Source organism: Mustela lutreola, chromosome 8 (assembly GCF_030435805.1).
Source record: "Mustela lutreola isolate mMusLut2 chromosome 8, mMusLut2.pri, whole genome shotgun sequence".
NCBI lineage: Eukaryota > Metazoa > Chordata > Mammalia > Carnivora > Mustelidae > Mustela > Mustela lutreola.
The window spans coordinates 72378148-72386951 of NC_081297.1; the positions used below are offsets into that span (position 1 = coordinate 72378148).

The following is an 8804-nucleotide window of genomic DNA, read 5'->3' on the forward strand; positions in this document are numbered from 1 at the left end:
TCACAGAGCATCACTTCTTCCATTCTTCAATGGCCAGAGTAATGACACGTTCCAACATGGATTCATAGGCTTCATCTCTCAGCAGGAGCACCAGTCCAATGTATTTCTTTCATAGAGATTGTAGATCTTTAGATCTCACAATATATTGCTGGATTCCTAAATTGCCAAATTGCTTTTTGAGCAAAGGTCAAGTATGTTGGTTTCTCTCACTTCTCCAGGAGGACACAGCCATTCCTGACTCTGCATTTTTGCTAGTTGGTTTTTGAGATTTCTCTAATTTGATAGTGAACATGATATTTGTTTTCATTTATATGTCTGATTACTAATGAAAAGAATTGTTTTTTATATACGTTTGTCATTTTTCTAAATTGTTTGCTGTCCAGTAACATACAGCCAGCATTTTCTTTTTTACTTTTTCTTTTTTTAAAAGTTTTTATTTAAATGCTATTTAGTTAACATATAGTGTAGTATTGGCTTCAGGAACAGAATTTAGTGTTTCATCTCTTGTGTATAACACCCAGTGCTCATCACACGTGCCTTCCTCAATCCCCATCACCTCCCCTCCAGCAACCCTCAGTTTGTTCTCTTTAGTTAAGAGTCTTTCTTATGGTTTTTCTCCTTCTCTTTTTTACACCTTCCTCTATGTTGTTCATCTGCTTTGCTTCTTTTCTTTCTTTTTTTAAAAAAAGCTTATTTATTTATTTATTTATTTGAGAGAGAAAGAGAGAGAGTGCATGATGGGGGGAGGGACAGAAGGAGAGGGAGAGAATCCCATCCAGACTCCCTGCTGAGTGCAGAGCCTGACCAGGGTTCCTCCCAGGACCCGGAAACTGACCTGAGCTGAAAACCTGAACTTGATGCCCAGTTGACTGAACCTGTTACACACCACCATCTGTTTTGTTTTCATAAATTCCACACGAGTGAAATCATATGGTATTTGTCTTTCTCTGACTGAAGTATTTCACTTAGGGTAATATACTCTAGCTCCATCCATGTCATTGCAAATGGCAAGATTTCATTTCTAGCCAGGATTTTCTAATGGTTTACTGTGAGTTCTTTAAAATTAATGCGAATATCCCTTTGTCAGAATTCATTTGATAAGTATTTTCCCAGTTTTTAAAAAATTCAATTTATGAAGTTTGGTTATATACAAAAGTTTCCAGTTTTTATGCAGTCTTATGTTTTCGTCTTACCATTTTTACCCCTTGACCTAAGAAATTTTAAAAAATTGGGCGCCTGGGTGGCTCAGTGGGTTAAGCCGCTGCCTTCGGCTCAGGTCATGATCTCAGGGTCCTGGGATCGAGTCCCGCATCGGGCTCTCTGCTCAGCAGGGAGCCTGCTTCCTTCTCTCTCTCTCTGCCTGCCTCTCAATGTACTTGTAATTTCTCTCTGTCAGATAAATAAATAAAATCTTTAAAAAAAAAAAAAAGAAATTTTAAAAAATTATCTTCTAGTTCATTTGTTAGTTTTCTCTAGTGTTGATTTTGCTTTTCATTGCTTTTATTGTGGCTTTAAATTGGCAGTCTGCATTTTGCAGCATTCTTGTTTATTTTATCAATTTTATAAAGACAGTACCCCTTGAGTATTATAGACAACATTAATTTTACACTTAATAAAATATTCATATGCTTATTTTGAGCAAAGAAAACTTTCTAAAAATTCTTTTTAAGAACCCTGTTTTTCTTCTCATGTTCTTTCTCCCCTGCAGTATTCCATGATTTTTTCTTATATGGCTTATTTTTTTTAGAGGAGATCTACATTTACCCAATATTGCTTTATAATTTGTAAAATTATCTAGGAGTCAAGTTGTGATGTTAACCAAATATATCAGAGAGGTCCAACATTCCCCTGCCCTAGATCCAGAGTGAGGGAAAAAATAATTAAAAAACAATAAGAAAAAAAATACTAAGAAGAAAAAAAATATGAAAAAGTTATGATGACTATGTGACTATGATAAAAGCTACCACCAAAATCCCTGCTGGAGTTCCAGCAGCCTGGGGACACAGAAGGGAGCCAGGGCCAGAGTGTTTATCTGTGGGCTACCATTATAGTGGTTTTCTTCAAAAATTTTAAAAAGATTTTCTTTATTTATTTGACAGAGAAAGACACAATGAGAGAGGGAACACAAGCAATGGGAGTGGGAGAGGGAGAAGCACGCTTCCCAAAGAGCAGGGAACCCCATGTGGATCTTGATCCTAGGACCCTGGGATCATGACCTGAGATGAAGGCAGACACTTAACAACTGAGCCACCCAGGTGCCCTGGTTTTCTTTAACTTTTATTATTGAAACATAGTTGACATACAATGTGATATTAGTTTCAGGTATGCAAAGTAGCAGTTTGACAATCCTCTACATTACTCAGTGTTCACCACAATAACTATGGTCACCATCTGTCATCATATGATACTATTACAATATTATTAACTGTATTCCCTAAGCTGTATTTGTGGCCTAGCATGTGTATTCCAAAACCGGGAACACTTTCATCCATCCCCTCCCCTAAACTGAGTCTGTTTCTATCTTGGATGTGGCCTTTTACACCTAGAGCAAGTTATAGGGATTATCTACATTACAGAGGATACTCAGTGTCATAAGCATGCAAAAAACAAAAAAATCATCAAAGTGACCTAGGTAAAATCAGACAAAAATGACCTCGGATGGGCTTGGACTTTTACCGATGAAGAAGTCAGTGGTAATGCTGGGCTCTGAATGAGTGAAGGTGTTTGCAAACTACCACACAGTCTTTATGGGTATTGTGTGAAAAGAGGATAAGAAAACTCTCTACACGCTAATGTATCAGGAGCACCACCCTTGAACTTGAAGGACATGATGGGCAAGTATATTGGAATAGACAGAGAGAGATAAATGGTTATGTTTTAAAAAATGAGCTTGTAATATCCTCAGCTAATTCTGCCCATACTTGCTTATCATTCAAAGATTAACATAAAAGTGTAAAAATTTTTACAAAGCTTAAAAATCATTAGATATAGTTTATTCGAGCAATAATCCCCTCAGAATTGGTTATTACCACTATTAATGACTTGCTAGTTAGAGTGTTAATGGCCCATAGCAAAAACCTGCTGGTAATGACTGATTTCAAAGGGATTATTGCTTAATTAATGGCACTCTACCTATCCTTAGTCATTTTTGTAAGTATCATTTTTATTGCCTATTTTAAGACCCTGAACCTTAGTTTATTACATTTGGAAGAATGTCACCAAGGCAGATAAAATAGATAATAATTTTCTGATTGTGGTTAGCTTTGCGGTGTGTGGGCATTTCACTAAGTTATTTCATATTTCGCTATCCCTTGCTAATAAAATGTCACTTGTGACTTCTTAGGTGGGTTACAAGAATATAACTTAAAAATTTATGTACTCAGTTTTGGAAGAAAAGAGTCCAAAATATTTCTGAATTAGGGGACATATTTTTGCACATTTCTAATTTGGATTGGGTAAAAAATGGGAAATATAAGGCTGAGATAAGATGAAATATTTTCCTTTGAGAACCTTCTCAGTCTATGCAGAGAAAGTTAGGCAGGATTTTGGTTTCAGCTTAGCCTCTAAGGGCTATCCACTTTTGATTTTCTGAATCTCACCCTCATTATTTGTACAGTTAGATTATTGAACTGGATTGCTTCATAGCTGTTAAATTCTATAATCAGAAATCACAGTTTCCAAAAGAGAAAACATTAACATTTGCGTTATAGCTATAGAAAATCCTTTTCCAGTAAACCCCGTGGGATAACCAAATGATTCCTTAAATTAAACATGGTCCCTTTGAATACTGCTTGAAGGAAATAGGTCATCATCTAGGGTTTTGGAAATGAAAGTATTTTCATTATGACAGAGCTAAGCTTTATGGACTTTAATCCAGCTCAGTTTCTAACCAGCTGTGTGAATTGGGGCAATTCTAGCACCTAAAGTGGGCCAACATCATGAGTTTTCTGATGTGATAAAAGTGATGAAACTTGACATTAATCAAATCACAGGACAATGACAACAAAAATTTATTGAAATATGTTTTTCCACAAAAGTTGCTTAAGTTGTTGAAAGTTTATCAAGTTCCTATATCTTATGGTTCATGTTGCATAATTTCGAAATATGCCTTGTTAAGACTTGACTCTGAAAGTCTGTATATAATCTTCTGTTACTGGTTCTCAAAGTGTGATCTGGGGACCCTGGGAGTCCCAAGACTCTTTCAGGGGGTCTATGAAGTGAAAGCTATTTTTTATAATAATGCTAAGATGTTATATGCCTTTTTTATTCTTGTTCTGTCACAAGAGTACAGTGGAATTTTCCTGAGGTTTCAGGGCACATGACACTATTTTGTAGTGACATGTACTGATATTTGGAAGATCTGCAGAACTAAGTGAATTAAGATTTTTCTGAATAACAATGGATTATATTGCAAAATTATGCATGGATAAAGGATTTATTTCATACTAACCTGGCAGGGGAGATACTATGATCACGAAGGTGGTTTTCCTAAGGTGAGGATTATCCATTGTACTCTGGATGTGCTGACCCCTGCGATTTTCCCAAATGTGGGAAACTCAATTGCATAACTTGTGGTAGCAGGGAATTGTGTTTGCGCTTCCCCCCTATAAAAAAGTATTCATTTTTCTTAAAAAAAATTCTTTCAAAGTGGAAGAAAGACCAATGGATTTTAATGTAGCAGAATATGAAAAGTTTATTGATATGGTTTCAGATTTCACTTAGCAACTAGCCTTTGAGAAACTACTACTTGTTGAGTTTTGGCATAGTATCAAAGAAGAATATCACAATTATCTGAAAAAAATTCTTTTAAAACCCTTCTTTTCCAACTACATATGTATGAGTCTAGATTTTCTTCAAATACTTAAGTTAAAATAACATAGCAATAGACTGTAAGCAAAAAGAGATATAAAAATCCAGCTGTGTTCTAATTGAGCCAGACATTAAAATGATTTAAAAAATGTAAAATAATGCTCCTTCTGTCACAAAAATATTTTTGTTTGAGAGAACATTGTAATTGTTTTCATAAAACAACATTTATTTTAATAGTTAATGGATCTATGTTATCTCAAAATAAGCTAATGAATGAAGAATTTAAGACTTTTAATTTTAATTTCTAATATGGTAAATGTTAACAAAAAATTTCACATAAATAAATTCTTTGTGGTCCTCAATAATTTTTACCTGTGTATAAGGATCCTGAGACCAAAAGTTTTGAGAATTGCTGTTCTAACTCAATTATATTCCTAAAGACCTTTTTGCTGTCATTGTGAACTTTTAAGAAAATATACTCCAGGCCCTGAAGACAATTTCCAAGAAGAGCTTCTGAAAATGTGTTGAGATATGGCTCATCAATAGAATGAATGTTTGGCTTTCCAAGACAGAGATTTAAATGAGTAAACCTTATTTCGATAGAGAATTCTGATATGATAGATATTCTGATATGATATGATAGAGAATTCTGGTATGTTTAACGAAAGAATCATCCTTGTAGTGTATAGATCAGGTCTTTTGGGTTGTCACTGGAAAGTGAGAAGAAGTAGCATATATGAAAGAACGATAAACAGGCTCAACTGAAAATAAAGGAAACAGACAGAAGTGATGTGCTATTGTTACTTCCAGAAACCTGTATGATAAGTCCTCAGACCTGAACCTTGTGCTTTTGGAGTCCTTAGCCCTCACTTGGAGTCCTTAGCCCTGCATTGGTATTGTGGGCAGAAGAGGTTCCTGGTATTTCATTTGGAAGGGATGTGATTTTGAGAATGCACCACAGCAGTCTGTGCACATGTTGGGGGAGGTCATTGAGAGGATGTGACTGCCAGTTGACCCATGAGCTGGACCTGGGTAATCAGAGGTTCCTTACCCACCTCCTGTCCATGGAGTATGCATTCTGCTTGCCTTCCTCACTCCCGGAAGCTGCTCCAAGGGCATAGCCTTGAGATAGTGATGTGTCATTGAGGTTGTCTGGACAGCGTAGGTGACTGAACCCAGTTAAGCCCTCTGTATAAACTTTAAAGATTCTGGCAGGCAGGTGTGGAGATCTCCTCTTCTTGTGGCTGCCCAAGACAAGCCTGCCCTTGCTTATTAAACACGCCACACACCAATCTGGAGTGGTCCTCCTCTTTCTTTGGTCTCTCCCTGCCCTGCATGTTTAGGGTCCAGTTTGCAAATCAACACACATGGTAGGATTTTCAGTATAAGTTAATATTCATCTCTCTCAGAGCAAAGTAGATAGGAGAGTGCTCCACTAGAAAAAAGCATGACACTCACTTGTTTTCTTTTCCCTTTAAGATACTGACTCATCAGCACACTTGAATACAGGACAGTAGCTCCAAACTGGGACTAAATGAATATGAAGGAAACTTTGTGAAGATCTTTACTACCTTGATATTAAAATCTGCTTCTGGAAAGAGAAAGGAAGGTGGAGTGGGAAGTTTGCTTTTTTACTTTCAGCCTGTGTATAATTATAAATGATGAAAAAGAAGATCAAGTTCATCATTTATCACACAAAACATTCATGGCTAGAATCCTGTAGAGAGATTTATCTCCTTTTTCTGTGTTTTGGGATTTAAACAGAGTGAGGAAGTGATTAAACAATGTAAGAAATTCATGCTAAGATACTGATCACATAATGTAGTGTGTTACTCCTCTGTAGAGTGTTTGCATTTTAAAAGGGGACGGAGGTGGGCATCCAACTAAAGTAAGCAATCTGGAAATTTTTTTTTTTTTAAATAAAGGAGTGGATATTTGTAAAGTGCTAAGCAAAGATTGGACACTACTTTTCATAGTACACGATAGAGGGAAGAGATGAGTACTAAAACATTAATATAATGAAAAATGGAAAAACAATAAAACAAAAAAGCCTTAGAATAAAATCAGTAACCTTCCCCATATATTTGTAGCTGATTCTAAATTGTCCTCTATCTTTATAGGTATTTCCTTTCATACCCTAACCCATTGTTCAAACCTGGCTGTGCATCAGAACTATTAGGGGAGCATTTAAATTTTTTATTGGAAAATAATGCGTTTTTTAAAAAAGATTTTATTTATTTATTTGTCAGAGACAGAGGGAGAGAGAGCAAGCGAGCACGGGCAGACAAAGAGGCAGGCAGAGGCAGAGGGAGAAGCAGGCTCCCCACCGAGCAAGGAGCCCAATGTGGGACTCGATCCCAGGACCCTGGGATCATGACCCGAGCCGAAGGCAGCTGCTTAACCAACTGAGCCACCCAGGCATCCCGAAAATAATGCATTTTTAAAAATTTAATTTAATTTAATTTTTTAGTGTTTCAAGATTCATTGTTTATGCACCACACCCAGTGCTCCGTGCAATACGTGCCCTCATGGTAAAAAAATGTTCATGTGATTGAGAATAGCATTAAGTAAAATGTGAAATTCTGCCATCCTTATTCCATTCCCCAGGGGTGTTTACCTTTACTTAAACCACCCTTCCTTCCTTCCTTCCTTCCTTCCCTCCTTCCTTCCTTCCTCAAATATTTATTAAGTACCTACTATATACCAGACACTGTTTCAATTGTGGAGACACAATGAAAAGATTTCTGCCTAATGGGACTTACTATAACTTTGGAAATAAATGAAAAGATATAATCAGATAGAAAGTAGAAAGTATGAATAGTTACAGAAAAGTAGAAGAGCTTAATGGGCATGAAGTGACTGTGGATAGAGGGAGCTAATTAAGCTAGAACCTTGAAAAGTTTCAGGTTTTTTTTTTTTTTCCATAGTGTTTGCTGCCATAATTCTGGATGCTAATAATGCTTTGTTTCTTAATTTCTCACCTTTAGTCATTACCAACTGATGCCTCATCATGAAAGTTGAGGTATTTAGCTCTACTATAGTTCCCTACTCTAGCATACCTCTTCCAAGTTTTGCTAGTTATATTAGACTTTTGTCCTTTAGTTGTTTGCCTTTTTATCTTGAAACCTCCTTTATATTTTCACAATTTGGACAGTCTCTTTTGACTCTGTCAGCATCATAAAAACTCAAGTACCTGGGGTATACTCTAGAAGTGCAAAGTAAGTTTATCCGAGGGATTTTTTTTTTAAATTTAGGATTTGGAAATCTATATTTAAAAACAGAAGCTCTCAGAAGATTCTAATGATTATCTGTTTCGAAGCCATCGCCCCGGGCTACATCTTCTCTTGCCCTGGAAATTGAGTCGATTGCTTCTCCACGTTCTAACTCAGTGCTTCTTTAGATTTGTGCATGCCGTACAGTTCATAGATATGCAACCCAGATCAGTGTTTACAATGCATTTAAAATCCTTAAGCTATGTATTTAAGATACATTTTTACCTCAAATGAAGACACACACACACACACACATATTAAACTTTTTTTGTTTGTTTTGCTTTAAGTAAAGAGATACATAAGATGTAAGATACATAGTTCAGTACGGTCCTGTTTAGGGTGAGGCGCCTTATGGGTAAGAAGGAAAATACACAGAAATAATGGAAAGTTGGTTCTCAGAATAGCTGAAAACTTTTGACAGTAGGGGCAGCAAGGAGCGCTCCTCAAATAGCAATATTGTCAGTCAGGGCTTTTAGTTCAATCACAGAAGGACTCTATTGATTTTGCACAGAAAAAGAATTTATTAAAACAATTTGCAGTGGCTCACACAATCACATGGAAAGCTGGGCATTAAGGTGAGAGACTGGGCAGCAGCTAAGAATGTTCTCTAGAATCACACAGCAGAGCTGATCTTGTCAGGACAGAGGCAAAGTACTGCTAATGTTTGGCTCCCCCAGTGCCGGTGGCAATGCTGCCATTATTTACCCCAGGAAGCCCCTGTTA

General features: G+C 36.6%; 1 non-coding gene across 1 annotated transcript; it reads left to right on the plus strand.

Moving 5' to 3' along the window:
• Positions 1–4442: 4442 nt before the first annotated feature.
• LOC131840093 (U1 spliceosomal RNA) lies at positions 4443–4606 on the plus strand. Its single transcript, XR_009357203.1, has one exon. It is a non-coding gene; the product is annotated as a U1 spliceosomal RNA (small nuclear RNA).
• Positions 4607–8804: the final 4198 nt, after the last annotated feature.